Source organism: Callorhinus ursinus, unplaced genomic scaffold, assembly GCF_003265705.2.
Source record: "Callorhinus ursinus isolate GAN/ISIS: 27379988/994484 unplaced genomic scaffold, GSC_fseal_2.0 scaffold34, whole genome shotgun sequence".
Classification (NCBI taxonomy): Eukaryota; Metazoa; Chordata; class Mammalia; order Carnivora; family Otariidae; genus Callorhinus; species Callorhinus ursinus.
In genome coordinates this window covers 1,772,720-1,792,773 of record NW_027397096.1, presented here as the reverse complement: position 1 = coordinate 1,792,773, position 20,054 = coordinate 1,772,720, and the positions used below count along the sequence as shown (strand labels likewise).

At 50.0% G+C, this 20,054-nt stretch overlaps 1 protein-coding gene across 1 annotated transcript in view; it reads left to right on the top strand.

The window, feature by feature from the left end:
- Positions 1-14,195: 14,195 nt before the first annotated feature.
- Positions 14,196-20,054, top strand: part of RPH3AL (rabphilin 3A like (without C2 domains)) — a 139,454-nt gene continuing 133,595 nt past the window's right edge. The window contains 1 exon segment of the mRNA XM_073879324.1: positions 14,196-14,304. The gene's annotated coding sequence lies outside the window, so the exon portion shown is untranslated.

Genomic DNA, 20,054 nt, shown 5'->3' with positions numbered 1-20,054 from the left:
GGTTTTCTTTTTTGCACACTTCATATCTCATGTTACCTTAAAAAAAAAAAAGTTAAAGGAAAACCCTACAACCAGTTAAATAAATTGCACTATATCCATATGGTGGAGTCCCTTGCAGCTTCTGAAACAGAATGAGGCAGCTTGATTTAGACCGATTCGGGACAGAGGCCAAGAGAGTGCTCATGGCAGAGAATAATGCAGAGCAGTGTAAATGGTTTGCTAACACCTGCCAGCCCCTCCTCCCTTCCCTCCAGCCCCCCTGAGCTTGCTGCTTCTTCAACATGCTGAGACAGCTCAGCTCCCGTCTTTATGCTTGGTGCCCCCAGAACACTCTTGCTCTAGACGTCCTGCCTTCATTCTAAAGGGTACCAGAATATGCCACCCCAAAATATACCTCTTTGGAATATGGTTTATTTTGAGCTAAAGGCCATTGAGAACTAGCAGACACAGGAAAACTCTAAAAAGCTCTTGTAAAGGAAATTGACATTTATAAAAGAAATTTACATTTGTAGAGATGTCTCCCTCTCCCAATCCAGAAGAAATGAACTCTTAGTTCCAAGAAGTCACTGACTTCAATCTGCATAACAAACCTTACTGGACAACCCTTGCTTACCATGCTTCTCCTGGTCACCTTCCCCTATTCCCTCCCCACCTAGAAGCCCCAAATCCCTATTCTTTTGTTTAGCCTAAGATTGCATAAGCCTCAAGCACCTGGCCCCGTCCTTGGCCACATTTTTTTTTTTGTAAACTCTGGTGTATAGATAATTAAAACTTTCATTCTCTTGTAAATCTGTCTTCTATCAGTTTAATTCACAGGTCCTACCTACCAAATGGTGGAGGGTAGATACAATTCAAATATTACCTTATGAGAAGCCTTTCCTGACTACGTCCCTGACTGTCCTTTATTTTCCTCCAGAGCACTCATCATCCTTTGACATCTACATCTAGTTGTTTGTGCCTCCTCTGTCTCTGATAGAATATGAGCTGGAAACTTTGATTTGTTCACTGCTGTACCTACAACGCCTAAAGCAGTGCTTGACATACAACAAGCACTCAATAAATACCTGTTAGGGGCGCATGGCGGGCTCGGTCGGAGGAGCATGCGACTCTTGATCTTGGGGTTGTGGGTTTGAGCCCCACACTGGGTGTAGAAATTACTAAAAATAAATAAACTTTATTTTATTTTATTTTTTTAAGATTTCATTTATTTAAGGGGCGCCTGGGTGGCTCAGTTGGTTGGGCGACTGCCTTCGGCTCAGGTCATGATCCTGGAGTCCCGGGATCGAGTCCCGCATCGGGCTCCCTGCTCAGTAGAGAGTCTGCTTCTCCCTCTGACCGTCTCCCCTCTCATGCTCTCTCTCTATCTCATTCTCTCTCTCAAATAAATAAAATCTTAAAAAAAAAGATTTCATTTATTTATTTGACAGGGAACACAAGCAGGGAGAGTGTGAGAGGGAGAAACAGGCTTCCCGCGGAGCAGGGAGCCCGATGCGGGGCTCGATCCCAGGACCCTGGGATCATGACCTGAGCCGAAGGCAGATGCTTAACCACTGAGCTGCCCAGGTGCCCCTAAATAAACTTTAAAAGAAATAAATGCTTATTAAATAACACATGTGTAAAACATATATGCCATATATGGGCACCTGGGTGGCTCAGTTGGTTGAGCATCTGACTTTTTTTTTTTAAGATTTTATTTATTTATTTGACAGAGAGAGACACAGCGAGAGAGGGAACACAAGCAGGGGAGAGGGAGAGGGAGAAGCAGGCTTCCCACGGAGCAGGGAGCCCGATGCGGGACTCGATCCCAGGACCCTGGGATCATGACCTGAGCTGAAGGCAGATGCTCAACGACTGAGCCATCCAGGCGCCCCAAGCATCTGACTCTTGATCGCAGCTCAGGTCCTGATCTCAGGGTCGTGAGTTCAAGCCCTGTGTTGGACTTCATGCTGCCATAGAGCATATTTAAAAAAAAAAAAGTATATATACGCGTGTGTGTGTGTGTGTGTGTGTGTGTAGGCCTGGCATAGTGCTAAAAGGATATATAAGAATCAGGAGAGACAATTTTCACTTTATCTTCTTTTGTGATGCTTGACTTTGTTGTCCAATGCATATAATACTATTTTCTTTAATTTTTTTTTTATTTATTTGAGAGAGAGAGAATGAGAGATAGAGAGTACGAGAGGGAAGAGGGTCAGAGGGAGAAGCAGACTCCTTGCTGAGCAGGGAGCCTGATGTGGGACTCGATCCCGGGACTCCAGGATCATGACCTGAGCCGAAGGCAGTCGCTTAACCAACTGAGCCACCCAGGCGCCCCCCTAATACTTATTTTTTTAAAATGATTTTTTTAAAGTTCCATAAATTCATCAATAGGAGTAAGAATTTTATTTTATTATTTAAAAAAACTTTTTAAGAGTAAGAATTTTCAGAATGTGGTTGAGTCCCATGATGAAATTGATTTTATTTTATGGGAATGAAAAGCAAACAAACTGTGGTCAAATGTGACTACATGGATGAATCTCTCAAATGTTGAGCAAAAAAGTTGCAAAATACAGATAAGCAAATCTGTAGAGACAGAAAGCAGATTAGTGGTTGCCAGGGGGTGGGAAGAAGGGGGAAACAGGAAGTAATTACTTAATGGATGTGGGGGTTTCTTTTAGTGTGATGAAAAAATTTGAAATTAGAGGGAGCCTGGCTGGCTCAGTCGTTGGGCGTCTGCCTTCGGCTCGGGTCATGGTTTCAGGGTCCTGGGATCAAGTCCCACATCGGGCTCCCTGCTCCGCGGGAGGCCTGCTTCTCCCTCTCCCACACGCCCAGCTTGTGTTCCTGCTCTCGCTGTCTCTGTCTCTGTCAAATAAATAAATAAAAAATCTTTAAAAAAAAAAAAAGAAAAATTTTGAAATTAGAGAGAAGTGGTGGTTGCACAACATTGTGAATGCACTAAATACCCTGTGCTGTACACTTTAAAATGGTTAATTGTAGGCGTGCCTGGGTGGCTCAGTGGGTTAAGCCTCTGCCTTCAGCTCAAGTCATGATCCCAGGGTCCTGGGATCGAGCCCTGCGTCAGGCTCCGCGGTTAGGGGGACGTCCGCTTGAGATTCTCTCTCTCTCTCCCTCTCCCTCTGCCCCTCCCCCCCAAATAAATAAATAAAATCTTTTTTAAAAATCTTTTTTTTATTTATTTGAGAGAGACAGAACAAGCAGGGGGAGCTGCAGGCAGAGGGAGAGGGGGAAGCAGGTGCCCCGCGGAGCAGGGAGCCCGATGTGGGGCTCGATCCCAGGACCCTGGGATCATGACCTGAGCTGAAGGCAGATGCTTAACCAACTGAGCCACCCAGGAGCCCCAATAAATAAAATCTTTAAAAAAATAAAATGAGTTCATTCAAGTTTTAGAAACCGAGCAGTTATGGGGCGCCTGGGAGGCTCAGTTGGTTGTGTCTGCCTTTGGCTCAGGTCATGATCTCACGGTCCTGGGATCAAGCCCGGCATCTGGCTCCCTGCTCAGTGGGGAGTCTGCTTCTCCTTCTCTCCCTGCCCCCCCCCTCCGCTTTGCTCTCTCTCTCTCTAAAATAAATGAATAAAATCTTTAAAAAATAAATTAAAAAGCATAGAGAATTTTACCATTTACATAAAGTTTAAAGCACAAAAAAACAGTATTTCATTTTAGGATGTACAGGTATGTGGTAGAAGTATAAAGGAATGCAGGGAAACCAGAAACACTGAATTCTAGAAAAGGTTACCTCTGGAGGTTGGGAGGTGATCATGACCAGAAAGATTATACAAGGTGCTTCCACTGTATTGGAAACATTTCATTTTAAAAAAATTTTAAATTCTTTTTTAAGTAATCTCTACATCCAACGTGGGGCTGAAACTCATGACCAAGATCTTGATCATGATCAAGAATGGGGCGCCTGGGTGGCTCAGTCCTTAAGTGTCTGCCTTTGGCTCGGGTCATGATCCCAGGGTCCTGGGATCGAGCCCCCATCAGGCTCCCTGCTCAGCGGGAGGCCTGCTTCTCCCTCTCTCACTCCCCCTGCTTGTGTGTTCTCTCTCTCTCTCTCTCTCTCTCGTTGTGTCTCTCTGTCAGATAAATAAATAAAATCTTAAAAAAAAAAAAAGAATTGCGTACTCTGACTGAGCCAGCCCCAGAAACATTTTTCATTTCTTTTTTTAATTAAAGATTTTATTTATTTATCTGACAGAGAGAGAGACAGCGAGAGAGGGAACACAAGCAGGGGGAGTGGGAGAGGGAGAAGCTGGCTTCCCACTGAGCAGGGAGCCTGATGCGGGGCTCGATCCCAGGACTCTGGGATCATGACCTGAGCCGAAGGCAGACACTTAACGACTGAGTGACCCAGGTGCCCGAAACATTTCATTTCTTAAGCTGAGCAGCAGGTACATCGTGTTTGTGTGTGTGTACATAACTTATTTATTTTGTTTTTAGAGAGGAAGAGTCGGGAGAGAGGCAGAGGAAGAGAGAATCTTAAGCAGGCTCCACACCCAGCAAGGAGCAAATATGGGGCTTGATCGTACGACCCTGAGCTGAAACCAAGAGTCGGATGCTTAACCAACTGAGCCACCAGGCACCCCCATTTATGTATATTTCATATTATTCCTTATACTTTTTGGTATGTCTAAAATATATGTTTTAAGTGTTTTTTTTTTTATTCATTTACTTGAGTAATCTCTACACCCATGTGGGGCTTGAACTCACAACCCTGAGATCAAGAGTCACATGCCTTTCCAACTAAGCCAGGCAGGTGCCCATCTAAAATGTTTTCTAAGCAATTCAAAACTTCCCTCAACTCCAGCCTGTACATTTCCTTAGGATCCTATTATCTGCTAAACTGTGTCACCTCCATTCCTATGTTGAAATCCTAACCCCCAGGACCTCAGAACGTGACTGTATTTAGAGATAGGATCTTTAAAGCAGTAATAAATGAAAATGAGGATATTAGAGTGGGCCCTAGTTCATTGTGACTGATATCATTATAATTAGGATACAACTTGCACAGAGGGACAACCATATGAGGACACATCAAGAGGGCTGTCTACAAGCCAAGGAAAGAGGCCTCAGAAGAAACCACTCCTGTCAGCGCCCTGATCTTGGACTTCTACCCTCAATAAATGTGGGAAATAAATTTCTGTGGTTTAACCCCCTGCAGTCTGCGGTATTTTGTCGTGACTGCCTGAGTAGACTCATCCAGATTTTTGTCTTCCACCTTCCCCCACACCCCACCCCGGCCCCCTTCATCCCCCTCCCCCATAGACCACGCAAGGCTTTACCTCTCCACTTCCTATGCTCCACCTTATACCAGGCTCACTGAGTGACTTCCTGGTATGTTCAGCCACCAGAGCAGACAAATACAGCACAGAAGAGTGGGATCTGCCATTGACTGAAAGACTAATCCTCCCATCTCCTGGTTTTAGCATTTTAAGTACTCTCTGTACCCAAAGTGGGGCTTGAACTCACGACCCTGTGATCAAGAGTCACACACTTTACTGACTGAGCCAGCCAGGCGCCCCTTGTTTTTAGCATTTATAAAAACTCATCTCCAGACCTGAACCCAGACCCTGTAAGAGCTGGGGTTCCAGAAGGAGAAACCGGCTGGGGAAATGCCAGAAGCTTGGAGAACTGTTTGGGCTGACCCAAGGCCTGGGGTGGGGGAAGCCACCCAGCTACCCACCTGCCCCACCCTGGCTGGTTGCGTCCTATGCTGGTTACTTGTAGGGGCTCTGGAACCAGACTGCTGGGATTTCAGTTCTATCTCTGTTACTTATTTGCTGTGTGACCTGGGGCAATACTTAACCTTTCTGTTTCTTGGTTTCTCATCTTTTTTTTCTTTAAAATTTTTATTGTTATGTTAATCACCATACATTACATCATTCGTTTTTGATGTAGTGTTCCATGATTCATTGTTTGTACATAACACCCAGTGCTCCACGCAGAACGTGCCCTCTTTACTACCCATCACCAGGCTAACCCATCCCTCCACCCCCCTCCCCTCTAGAACCCTCAGTTGTTTTTTTTTTTAAAGATTTTATTTATTTATTTGACAGAGACACAGCGAGAGAGGGAACACAAGCAGGGAGAGTGGGAGAGGGAGAAGCAGGCTTCCTGCCGAGCAGAGAGCCCGATGTGGGGCTCGATCCCAGGACCCTGGGATCATGACCTGAACTGAAGGCAGACGCTTAACGACTGAGCTACCCAGGTGCCCCCTCTCAGTTTGTTTTTCAGGGTCCGTCGTCTCTCATGGTTCATCTCCCCCTCTGATTTCCCCCCCTTCATTCTTCCCCTCCTGCTATCTTCTTCTTTTTTTAACATATATTGCATTATTTGTTTCAGAGGTACAGATCTGTGATTCAACAGTCTTGCACAATTCACAGCACTCACCATAGCACATACCCTCCCCAATGTCTATCACCCAGCCACTCCATCCCTCCCACCCCCCACCTGGGTTCTAGGAGGTGCGTGTACCTCTCAAAGGAACAGAGAAAGGATATACACACACAACTGGAAGTCTTCTTCAGCCAAACACCCACAGTAATGGTCTCTTGCCCAAGAAACTCCAGCCTCATCACGCATTCCCCAGGCAGCATGATCCCACATAAACTGTTTCCATGCTATTATGGAACTCTTCTGGGCACTGCCATCCTCAGGAGAGTGCCTGTCTGACTTCATCTAAGACATCCCGCAGACTTCAGGCTTCAAGATTGTTCTGTGTCCTTTAGTCATGGGGCGGTTTCAATAAATGTCAGATAGCAAGCTGACAATGCCCTTCAAAAGGAAATTCTCTAGTCTGAAGTCCCCGGAGACTGTGGGGATCACTCACAGGCTTTTGCCAGAAGACCCAGTCTATACCCTACATAGAGGGCTATGACACAGAGAATTTGTCCCTGTCAGCACTCCAGCTTCTATTGGACACTTTGTGGGCTCAGACAGGCGTACATGTTCCCATTTAGCATGCCCAATTAATATTGCTTAAGGGTGGATTTACATTCTTTCTTTTTTTTTTAAAGATTTTATTTATTTATTTATTTGAGAGAGAGAATGAGATAGAGAGAGAGCATGAGAGGGGAGAGGGTCAGAGGGAGAAGCAGACTCCCCGCTGAGCAGGGAGCCCGATGTGGGACTCGATCCTGGGACTCCAGGATCATGACCTGAGCGAAAGCAGTTACTTAACCAACTGAGCCACCCAGGTGCCCTACATTCCTTCTTTTTAAAAATTTTTATTTATTTATTTTAAAGAGAGCGAGCGAGTGGGGGGGGGTGGCAGAAGGAGAGGGAGAGAGAGGTGTAAGCAGACTCTGTGCTGGGTGCTGAGCCCTACATGGGGCTTGATCTCACGACCCTGAAATCACGACCTGAGCTGAAACCAAGAGTCAGACGCTTAACCGACTGTGCCACCCAGATTCACATCCCTTCTATTTTACAGTCCCAGGTAGGGGGGACATTCCCTGGTCAGACATAACGTCCATCTGTTGCTGGGTGGACTGGGGAGACATCCAGGTTCTGAGGCGACTGCCGATCTCAGCCCCTGGACATCCCCAGAGAGTCCTACTCTCGTCGCAAGAAAAGAATTCAAGGACGGGCCAGACAGTGGTTGAGTACCACAGGTGAAGAGCGAGAGAGGTCATTCTGGAGAGGTGAGGGAGCACGAGCCCAGGGAGAGCTGTGCCAGGGGTCTGGGTCTCTATCTTTTATTGATGGTCCTTCACGAAGGGGTGGGCTATTTCTTACTTGGGAGGGGATTTCTGTGGGAGCAGGGTTTTGCGATTTTTCCTTCTCACTTGGTCAGAGACTCAGACCTTCTTTGTCTGGGGCCGGTCCAGTTTGGTCTGGCTTCTTGTGGCGTCGGATGTGGAATGCTGTCAGGGCAGGTTGCTAACTTTCCTGGGAGGGGCCTCCAGGCCCCCAGGCATCCTGTTAAAGCCTGACTAGCAGCCTGCTCTAACACATCCTCATCATCAATAATCAGGTAAATAGACGTAACCGGTTCACATAAAGCCTGTTCAAACATTCCAATTCTACAAACTTTTGCCTTAGTTCCACCCACCCTTACATTCCTAACTGTGGCCTCCATTAGGATTCCATCAACAGGCTTTGGTTTTACAATACTAGGTAGAAGAAGTGTTCCCTGGCCAGATATAATATTCATTCCCATAAACCCTTCACATCAAGGAGACACAACTGCTTTACATAAAAGCCTGTTTAAACATTCTCACTTTCATAATCTTACCAACACTCAAGGTTTTATATTCTCCATCTATTTGCAGCCCGAATGGAGGCTTTGTCAATGGGTTTTGGCACCATGGTTCGTGGGGCTCTCATGCAAAGGGATCCCAGGAACTTAACTTCTTCACCCTCTGACCATTTACTCCTTAATGTGCAAAAAACTTTGGGTCTCCATCGAGGAGTCGAGTCAGCCTGGCCCTTTTGTCAATCTTGATCTTTTTTTTTTTAAGATTTTATTTATTTATTTGAGAGAGAGAGAGCACAAGCAAGGGGAGTGGGAGAGGGAGAAGCAGGCTGCCTGCTGAGCAGGGAGCCCGATGCGGGGCTCGATCCCAGGACTCTGGGATCATGACCTGAGCCGAAGGCAGACGCTTAATGACTGAGCCACCCAGGCGCCCCTGTCAATCTTGATCTTGATTACCTAACCACTGCGCTGGGTAGAGCTGGTTAGGTTTCTCCTCCAAACTGGGGTAAACAGAGTAGACTTCTCTGGGGCGTTTTAACATGGGGGAGACTAGCAGGGAGTCCTTTTGGCCCACTCAACCTTTGGTAGTGCTACATTAACACCTTTGTTTTAACCCCATCAGTGTCTGCTTCATTCAACCATTTCTTAATAGCCATCTAAAGATTTCCACTCTGCTAGGTGAGTCCCATGACTTTTCCTTTATGTTTCTTCTTTGTTTTGCTTTTAATCAATATTTAATCAATATTTATTACCCTTCTTTCTTTTATTTTTTTTCTACGATTTTATTTATTTATCTGATGGAGAGAACGAGCAAGCGAGCGAGAGCCAGAGAGCACAAGCAGGGGGAATAGCAGAGGGAGAGAGAGAAGCAGGCTCCCCGCAGAGCAGGGAGCCCGACATGGGGCTCGATCCCAGGACCCTGGCACCATGACCTGAGCCGAAGGCAGACGCTTCACCGACTGAGCCACCCAGGCACCCCTCACCTTATTTCTTCATAACCATTTAAAAATTTCCACCATACTTAAACCAGTGTCTAGGCTTTGCCTTTCCCCCGTCTCTCATTAATTCACCTAATGTTTTTACTAGGATCAGTAAGACCCATGAGAGGAAGCTGAGGCAGCAAATTTGATAAGGCTTCCAGAACTGTCCCTCAGTTTTACAGCGGTAAGGTTATATGGGGTGCCCATGTAAAAGGAACCCCACTAACCCTGGCATTTATCATGATCTGAATAATGGGCATATACAGTAGTGAATATCCGGGTCATTGGAAAGCATCCCCCATGCCTTGCTGCTTCATCGCGGTTGCTCTACATACGGGGGCACAGACTGTCCCTTTCTCAGGGTAAACAGACCTCACAGTGGCTTTTTTTTTTTTTTAAGATTTTATTTATTAATTTGCGAGGGAGACAGAGAGAGAACAAGCAGGGGGAGAGGCAGAGGGAGAGGGAGAAGCAGACTCCCCGCTGAACAGGGAGCCCGATGCGGGACTTGATCCCAGGACCCTGGGATCATGACCTGAGCCGAAGGCAGATGCTTAACCATCTGAGCCACCCAGGCGCCCGTGGCTTTTTTTGTTAATTAAAGATTTTATTTATTTATCTGACAGAGAGACAGCGAGAGAGGGAACACAAGCAGGGGGAGTGGGAGAGGGAGAAGCAGGCTTCCCGCGGAGCAGGGAGCCCAATGCGGGGCTCGATGCGGGGCTCGATGCGGGGCTCGATGCGGGGCTCAATCCCAGGACCCTGGGATCATGACCTGAGCCGAAGGCAGACGCTTAACAACTGAGCCACCCAGGTACCCTCTTCACAGTGGCTTTTATCGAGTCCCCCAGGCTGGCTGTTCCCTTGGGAAGAAGCCACTTTGTGTCTGGGTTATGTCTCTAGTAGTCTGTGCGTGTTCCCTAGTGACCTGTGGGTCCTGCATCCACCAAGCGTGCTCTTCCACTCGGCAGCATTCAAAACCAGAGACACAGCCTCCCAAATTCGTTACTTTCATAATCCATTCTATTAAAGGTTTCTCGGGCAGCTGATGATACCGATCTACAAGATGTAACCGCTCCTTCACACTATACCCCCTGGTTTCAGTAGTTTCTTGGTTTTGCCCTCCCCGCAACATTGACTACCTTCTCGGGGACCAGAGAGGTCTTAGAAGTACTTTCTGTAGTCACGGCATACTTTTTCCTTTGCTGGGGGGCTTCAAGGCTAGTAACCAAAACTTAGACCCAAATCTGAGCTTAGTCTAGCATCAAAGTCCAACCCAGAACTCTCTTTTGATTTCATTTGAGCTATTACCAATAATAACCAAAGGACTGAGTATTTTGCCTTTTTCTTACTGGTTTGCATTTCCTTATACATCCTGTGAGCCAACTCCCTGGGAGTTGGATCTACCTCTAAATTCCTCTGGTAACGTTTACCTTTAGTAACTGAGCAGAGCTGCCGCTCCAGACCATCGGGGACCACCTAGGAGTCCACAGTTCCTCACTCCCACCTTCTGATTCTTTTTCTTCCCAAAGCACACTGTTTTCACGAGCCAGGGCCATTCCAGCCAATCCTACTTTTCTGACATCGACTGAAGGAAAATTTTGCTTTGTTCCCTTTTAGACATATAACACTCCTGGCACCAGATGCATGGGTTTTTCCACACCAAGCAAGCCTCCAATTCTCGGCAGATGCCAGCTGAGCATTTTACAATTTAATTCAGTTCTGACACTAATTGCCCAGAGGTGGCACAGACTTCTCAAATTAAAGGCTCAATCCCACAACACCTCCCCCACCCCCACTCCCATTCAGATGCCAATCACAGGTCCAGGCCTCCCATGCTTCAGACCGATTGGTTATAAATTGGCGGGGGAGGAGGTGGGTATCACCAATTTATTACAAAGGATTTATTAAAGGATACACATGAACAGCGAGATGAAGGGATGCATAGGGCAAGGTATGTGGGAAGGGGTGCAGAGCTTCCATGCTGTCTCTGGGGCGTCACCTACCCAGCCCCTCCATGTGTTCACCAAGCCGGAAACTCTCCAAACCCTGTCAGGATTTTTGTGGAGGCCTCCTTCTGTCAGCACGATGGGTAAAATCCTTGGCCGTTGACCATTAAGTCAAGTCTCCAGCCCCTTTCCCTCTCTGCTCCCCGGAGACTGGAGACAGGGCTGAAAATTCCAACCCTTTAAGCACAGCTTAGTCCTCCTGGCAACTAGCTCATCCATCCCTTGGGCAATCCTTAAGGGTTTTCCAAAAGTCACTCATTAATACAGGCTCAGGTGTGCTTGAAAGGGGCTTGTTATGAATAAGAAAAGATGCTCCTCTCACTTGATCTCTCTAGGGCTGTTTCAGGAGCCTGGGGCAAAACCTAAATTTTATAACAGAAGATGGCCCTATCGTTCTTACCACCTAGGAAATTAGAAGGATTTTAGGAGCTCTGGTCAGGAGTTAGGAAGAAGACCAAAATATATATTTCTTGTTCTATCACAGTATCACAGGGGGGAAAAGACAAGTTTCCCATACAGAAGAATTCCTAATAAATTATGTAGCTACTCCACCCTAAAGAAGGAGAAACATAACACCCCACTCCTTAAGTGTGGGCTCTGCATAGTGACTTCCACGGAGAGAATAACTTTGGAGTGAAGAAATCTGACGAACACTACCTCAGCCCGGTGATCAAGGCCAACAGTCAACGGTGATAAATTACGGCAACAGTTATGAACTCTTGAATGAGATGTGAGGAAAATGGCTCCTGCCTCTATTGTCTTTCTCCCCAAACCCCTAGCCCCACTGTGACTGTGGAAAAACATCAGACAAATCCCAGTAGTGGGGCATCCTCCAACATACCTGACAAGTACGTGTAGGCTTGAAATGAAAGCAGGCTCTGTCCCTAATTTAAGGCACTGACTCTTTCGAAGCTCCCTGCCTTGGGCCTCACCCTTGGCTGTTGAGCACTCTTGAAACTCAATACTTCTTTGAGTTGTCCACCAAAATCTCCTCACACAAAAGTGTTAGGTATAAATCTTCTCCAGGTGGTCAGCAATCCAAAGAGAAACGAGGTCCCCCCGGAGATGGGAAGCGCTCTGTCACAGCTATTGGAAGCAGAAAGAGAACTCCTGGAGGGTGGTTTTGGGGCAGGTAGCTGGGGTAGAGCCTGTAGGATCCCTGCAGCCTTGACATTTTAGGGTTAGTGAGGTGATGGTGGTGAAATGATGTTAATAACTCCCTCTGACTGAGCTTTTATTTATTTTTTAAAAGATTTTATTTATTTGAGAGAGAGCAAGCATGGGGGGGCAGAGAGCGAAGCAGACTCCCCGTTGAGTGGGGAGCCCAATAGGGTGGGAGGGAGGCTTGATCCCAGGACCCTGAGACCATGACCTGAGCCTAAGACAGACACTCAACCAGCTGAGCCATTCAGGCACCCCTGAGCTTTTACAATGAGCCAGGTCTTGGGTCGTTCAATTCTCACAATAGGACTATTATGTCTATTTTGCACATTAAGAAACAGACTTCGCCACCAACTACCATGGTGATTTAGATTTAAATTAAGTAAAATTCAATAACATTTAAGAATCCATCTCCTATGACTACTGGCTAGTGGACAGCCCAGCAATATGACATTTCTGTAATTGCAGGAAGTCTGCGGGACAGTGCTAGCTTAGAGACGTTTGCTCCCATGGCCAAGATCACATCTCCCATGGGGAAGACCCAGATCCTGAACGGAGGTGTCCCCCCGTACTGGTGGGGGCTGCTGTGTGTTGGAAACCAGGACTTTCAGATTTGGTGATCACTCAACTACTGGTTTCTGGTGTTCTCTCAGGAAATTATTTCATAAAACTTTTGGGGTAGAATGGAGGGTTGAAGGACTTTAGCATGGCCACTCCCACCCCGAGGCTCAGAGTGGATGAAAACGGAGAACATTGCAGATGTTCTTGAAATGATGAAGCCAAGACACCAGGCTGCTGAAAGCTTTAGCTTTATGTCGCTGTTTCCTCTAGTGACTGTAGCGTTGCCTCCATTTGTCCCTCCATCAATGGAGGATTCGTTCATTCAACAAACTGATGTTGAGCTCCAGCGGGTGCCGCGTTCTGTTTCAGGCCCCAGAACCCATACCTGCCTTCCCTTTGCGTCCTGGGGTTGTTAGAATGGATCATTTTTGGCTCTGGGGACTTGAAGCTGCTTATGGAAAAGAGGGATGTTTGGAATCCAATAACAAGAAGGGGCCATTGCGAGGGCTGCGGCGCGGAGGGGCGCTCGCCTACCAGGGGACCTCAGGCCCGGCTCTCCCGCGCGCGGCCACAGGTCCCAGGGCGGCGAGGGGCGGGGCGGGGCGGCAAGGGGCGGGGCGGGCGCCCGGGTACCTGCGGCGGCCGGCAGAGGGCAGCCAGGGAGCGCGCCCGGCGGCAGGGCCGACCGCCCGCCCCTCCCCCCCGCCAAACCCCAGGTGAGTGTGGCTAAAGTGGGGCCGCCCCCTCGTCCGGGGCCCAGTCTCAGAGGGCCGGGGGTTGGGGGGGGTGCGTCTGGCTCTCGGCGGGACCCGGGGGGCGGTGCGCGGGGCGGCGGACGGGACCCGGGAGCCCTCGGCTCACGGGCGGGGGCGAGTCCCGGGGGCCGGCGTGGCGCTCCCAGGCCTGGCGCCGCGCTCCCCTCCCCCCCCCCCGCGCCCGCCGCCCGCCTCTCCCGGAGCCTGGGCTGGACCCGAGCGGCCGCGGGCAGCGTGCCCCCCCAACCGCCCGCCTTCCCGGAACGCCGTGCGCCCCGGGTTTGGCCTGCTGTCGGCCGGGGCTCCTCGGGGGAGCGCGTGGTGCGGCCGCGGCCGGGGCGAGGCGGGGGCGGCCGGGTGGGGGAGGGGAGTGGGCGGTGAGAGGGCGGGCGGGCGAGCGCGGCTGCAGACGCCAGGCGGCGCTGGGGTGAGCGAGCCCCGCGAGCCGGTCAACAAGTGCGGTGTTTACCGAGCGCCGGCCGCCGGCGGGCGCGCACGTGCGGCGAGAGGGGCCCCGGTGTGGCCGAGCCGCTGCCCGTCTGCGCTCCACTTGCCCTCCGTGAGGATCCCACACTCCGGGTGATTGGCTCGGGGCGCCGTGCTGGGCCCGGGCCCGGGACGTTTGGGCTCTCGCCCCTGGGTAGGTGGTCGGGAGCGGGATTCCGATGGCACGTTGGTGCCCAGGAGCGTGTGAGTGCGGGATGCGGGTGTTTCTCCCTGGGCAGACGGGCTTCCTCTGCCTCACCCTGCCCACCTCTTTCAGTCTGAGAATCCTGCCCTGGGTTTGTTTTCTAGCCCTCCGGAAACCCACTCCTAGCCATCAGGCCCACCTGTGCTTCCCAGGCAGAAGACTTGAAGGAAGTGTTGAAATCCATCCAGGGTGCCTAGTGGTGCCCATGACACTTGCGCTCTTGGGGCGGAAGCCCCCTTTCTTGGGCTTCAGCAAGGTCTCTGCTGGGAGGTCTGAGACTTTTGTCTCCTGCCTGGCTGCTGGGAAGGCTGAGGACCTGATTTTCCCATCTGGGTGGTCTGTACCCCGTCCCCCCATTCCCCCCCCCCCCACGTCGTTCTAGGGAGAGGTGTGATGCAGAAGGTGGAAACCTAGCCTCAGATCAGGGCCAGAGGTATTCTAGTGAATGATCAGGTTCCACCTATGCTGCTCCATGGGAATCTTTGATCTTCCTAGCAGCTGGGGGCTGGGGAATCAGGGGTGGCCCTGGGTACCCTGGTAAGAGCACTGGCAGAGCCAGGGCTGCGGTCCAGTCTCTGCCCCTTCCCTCCCCTCCACCTTGAGCGAATGTGCCCTTACCGGGCCGGGTCTCCATGCCCCCTCCTGCCTGTGATAGCCACTTGCCCTCCCATCTCTTGGGGGGGGGGCGGAATCATGCATCAGAGGCCTAAGCTTCATTTCCTCTTTTCTCTCTCTGTCACATTTTCCAGACAAGTGCTCTGCACCTGCTGCCTGCCTTCCCTCTTAATCCTCCCAAGCCTGGCGCAGCGTGGCCCCACCACCCCTCTGCTGAAACTGCTTTCCTGAAAGTCATCTTGTTTCCAAACATTGCTCTTTTGCTGGCCGCGTCCTTCTGCCTGGGGAGCGGACCTCTGTGTGCGTGTGTCTTCTCTGCAGCCTTCTTTGATGTGATTTCTGGGGCACCCCGCTCTCCTGGTTTGGCTCTTCTCCATTGTTCTTTCTCTTTGGACCGCTCTTCCCGCTCAGAGGGATTTTTTTTTATAATGAAGTAATATTTTCTTTTTTTTTAAGATTTTATTTATTTATTTGACAGAGAGACACAGCGAGAGCAGGAACACAAGTAGGGGGAGTGGGAGAGGGAGAAGCAGACTCCCCACTGAGCAGGGAGCCCGATGCGGGGCTCCATCCCAGGACCCTGAGATCATGACCTGAGCCGAAGACAGACGCTTAACTGACTGAGTCACCCAGGCGCCCCTAGCGGGATGTGTTTTGAGATGCTGTGTTTAGCTTTGCAGGAGCTTTCTTCAGGAGCCCTTCAGGGCAGCCGCCCTCTCTGGCTTCTAACGTCAGTCCTGGCCCCCTGGATGCCCGAGTGACACCAAACATCCGAGTCTGGCCGCCTCCTACGAGCCAGATGCTCTCACTTGCTCCTCAGCAGTGGGGTTCCCTCCTCCGTTATACTCCCTTTTCCCTGAAGTGTCTCTACCTCTCGCCACCCATCTGTGAACTACTACTGCAGGCCTCGAACATCTCAGGCAGGGCTCCGAGGCCCTTCCTCTGGTCTGATGCCAGCATCCCGTCCAGCCTCTGTGGTCCATCTGCCAGGTCACTGGTAGACTGATGGTCCCTGACTCCTGCTTTTGCCCAGTGGCTGACCCTCCTCCCCTGAGCAATCTTCAGAGGCTTCTCATTCCTCCCACACAAAGCCGAGCTCTTCCCGAGTTGAAGGCTCCTCATTCATGGGGCCTCACTCTCCCAAACCAATTTCCAGGCCTGCAACTTCTTCCCTCCCTACCGCGGTCAGCCCCTTTGCCCTTACCCTCTGGGATCACGCTTGGTTGCTGTTGCCCTGTGAAAGCTTTGTGACCTCTCTGGCTGCACTGGGGGCCGTTTTCTTGGCTTTCCCTCTTCATCATGCCCTGGTGCAGCTGTCTGCTGCTGATCTCTGGCCCTTTGGGCCCTTGAAGCGTGTTCCCCTTCTGGATCCCCAGGACCCGGGCCCCCTGCAAGCACTCAAGAAAGGAGTTCCCACCTCCAGACATCCGCGAATACCTCCCTGTTAGCCTTCAGAGTCTGGCTGAAACTGCACCTCTGTCCTAGACTCTTCCAGTCTTCCGGATTCCCATCTGTCTACACTCCTGCTGGGTTATTAATGGATTCATTACCATGTGTGCCACCCAATTGAATACTGTGTTCTCTGCCTTCAGCCTCCGGTTGTGAGAGATGCTTTTCCGGCCCTTAACCATAGCAGCTATTTATTGAGTGGTCATTAGGAGCAGGGCAGTGTGCTGATCTTTCCAGGCGCTCCCTTGTGTGTGTGTGATCCTCCCGATGCCCAGAGGGATGACTGCTGCATTTATTGTCTCGTCCAGCCTATGAGGACACCAACCCAGAGAGCTTGAGGGACTTGCCTCCATCACACAGCTTGTCAGCAGGCCAGGCACAGGTTGGAACTCCAGTCCGCCTGACTCCCAGGACGTTTTCAGTGCTAGGATTTGCTGTTCAGGGAAGCGTGTGCTTCAGCCCAAGGAGTGTTATGTGTCCTCTTGGCACCTGGCCCAGGTGCAGGGGCTGGGCCTGTGGCTTGGTCAGCTGGTTGCTTTGGGACTCCAGGGAAAGACTTTGTAACAGAACAGATGGTTAATGGTGGGGCAAGTGACTCAGGGAGGCTGTGACATCTGCCCTCAGGCCTTAGAAACAGGACGTCTGTGTGTGTGTGTATGTGTGTCTTAAGTAAAAGTTGTGGTACAGAGAACCCTGTAGGGCCCTCCGGTAGTTTGGGTCATGTCTGTCCCTTAAGGCACTTTTACCTGCTTTTTTTTTTTTCGGTCAAGAAAATCAATCCCAGCTCCCCCCCAAACTGAACGGCCTTCAAGGAAAGAAGTTTCCTAGTCCTTCCTTCCCTCTGCAGGTCACTGTCATATGAAAATGAGTTCCTGCTGTGAAATACGGTTGCCATGGCAACCGCTAGCGTGAGGCCCCAAGTCGGTTGCTCCTAGGTCTCTGCGCCGTAAGCTTCCAGGGGCTTTTTTCCATCTCTGTCGCCTAAAAACACAAAATACTACACTTCGCTCTCCTTTCGAATACACATTCGAAAATAAATGTGTTTTTTTTTTTTTCCAGGCAGTGGTTTCTGGGCACTCTCGGTGCCCCAGCAGCCTGTGACTGGGCTGCTGACACATGCCATTAATAATGCCTCTAGAACGGTGCCCCCGGTTTAGGCCATATTTTGAGTGAAGGCCATTGCATGGTGTCCGGTGTCTGGTGTCCTCGACGACGGGAGAGGCAGAGGGAGAGAGTGGTTTGGTGCGGTGGGGAGGGCATTTTGGTGCCACTCTGCTTCCCTGGCAGGTGGCGAAATTGTCCTCAGTTGCTGCCTCCTTCTGTGTTAGAGCCTTACTCGTCGCCCAGAGCAGGTCCTCAGCGGTGCTGAGAAAGGTGCCTTTAGCAGCAGGCATAGCTCCGGACTTGGATTGAGTGCTTACTATGTGCAGACGCTGTTCCCTTGCTTAATCCTCAACCAAGGGAAATGCAAAGTACTATTATCCCCATTTTATAGGTAAGGAAATTGATGTGTAGAGAAGCGAAGTGCTTGCCCAAGGACACACAGCAATGGTCCTAGGAAGTGTGGCCCCTGTGGCCAGTGCCCTTTACTGTGTTTAAAGAATGAAAGTGTGAATTGGAGAGGTAGGGCAGGTTGGCTATCTCAAGATTGAGGCTTAAAGCGGCGGTCTTCAACTTTTTATTTATTTATTTTTTCAGTTTGCCATTTTTAAAAAAAGATTTTATTTGTTCATTAGAGAGAGAGAGAAAGAGAGAGCACTAGTAGGGGGGAGAGGCAGAGGGAGAAGCAGACTCTCCGCTGAGTCAGGAGCCTGACCTGGGGCTCAGTCCTAGGACCTGGAGATCACGACCTGAGCAGAACGCAGATCCCAGCCATCTGAGCCACCCAGGGGGCCCTTCAGTTTACCACTTTTCGTGTCTTAAGGGCAAAAGGCTGTTGTGAAAACGCATGTACTTGAATGTTATAGCAGTACTATTTGTAATTGCCAAAACACTGGAAATCACCCAACGGCAGTAGAATGGACAAATACCTTGGGGGGAATACACATGATAGAACACTACTACAGTGAGGATGAACCATTTACAGGCACACGGAACCACGTGGGTGCATCACACAAACCATATGATTGAGTTTCTTTAGCTATTCCACCACCAATGAATGTTCAGACTGTACAGTTTTTCACGGCTCCAAACTGCCACAAAGACTGTCCCAGAACTTTCCACCTGTGCACACGTGCCGGGGTTTCCTTAGGGCAGATCCCGAGAAACAATCCCTGTGTCATAGGGCAGATGCATTTTTTATGTTAACAAGTGGATGTCCATGTGACATTCCTTTTTAAGCCTCAGATCCCATGACTTTATCAATCTGATCCCTGTGAAATTGCCTCTGTCAGTTCTGGCCCAGCAGTTTGGTCTCCCTGGTCTGTTCTGTGCCCTGGCTTCGTTCCATGGCTCTTACCACCCAGCAGTGAGATGGCCTGCCCCGCTCACTTCCAAGCACGGGCCAAACACCTGGTACCATATGATTCCATTTATATAAAGTGCAAAAGAGGCAAAACGAATATAAGGTGTTGGAAGTCAGTGTAGTAGGTTCCTGGAGACATGAGGAAGGCTCCTGGGAGGCTGGTAGTGTTTGTTCTCTTTATCTGGGTGTTGGTCACATATTCATATTGTCAAAATTCACCAATTTTGGTATGTGTACTTCTCTGTATGTGTGTCATACTTCAGGATTTAGCAATGGGACACCTGGGTGGCTCCTTGGGTTGAGCATCTGCCTTCGGCTCAGGTCATGATCCCAAGGTCCTGGGATCGAGTCCCGCATTGGGCTCCTTGCTCAGCAGGGAGCCTGCTTCTCCCTCTGCCTGCTGCTCCCCCTGCTTGTGCACTTGCTCTCTCTGACAAATAAATAAAATCTTAAAAAAAAAAAGATTTAGCAAAACCAGAATAAAGGCAGCAGTGACCCTAGACCCAAGACATGAATACAGACACACCATACCTTTGACTTCACTCTACCTGGAACCTTGGACTTCTGGTGACAGTTAGGAGGTGATATGAGGGTGGGCACCCGGATTCTGGGGGTACAGCTCTGGGGATGTGGAAGCAGGGCCAGATCAGCTCTGGTTTCCTCCTGTCCCCCTCCACTCTGCTGGGGTTGGGGAGCGCTTGCTAAGCTAGGATGTGGCTGGTGGGGATCAGCCAAGTCAGCGGTCCTTTTGTTGCTGTGATGCTGGGGGGCAATCGAGGTAATGTGTATTCCTTATCTGTTGGTTGTGGGGTGTTAGGTGGGCCTGGAGAGATTGCAGAATCTGGCTGGTGCTATAGCTTTCAGCACAGACATCCTCCACCCTCTGACAGCCACGAGCTGCTTGTAAAACATCAGCCTTTCAAGGACTACACCGGCCTGTAAAGTGAGTCGCATTCACTGGGAGAGCATCTCCTTTCCTGTGGAGTTACATGCTGCTAAAAATACCAGAGCACCCTATGTAAGTCCACAGTTACGCAGTTAGCACCTGACGTAAAAGCACTTAGTATACCATGGCAGTTCATCAGCTGCGGGCTGCAGTGATGGTTGTGGGCATCATGACGAAGTTACGGGGTGTTTGCCTGGTGAGGAGGTTGAGTAATCGTCACTCTCC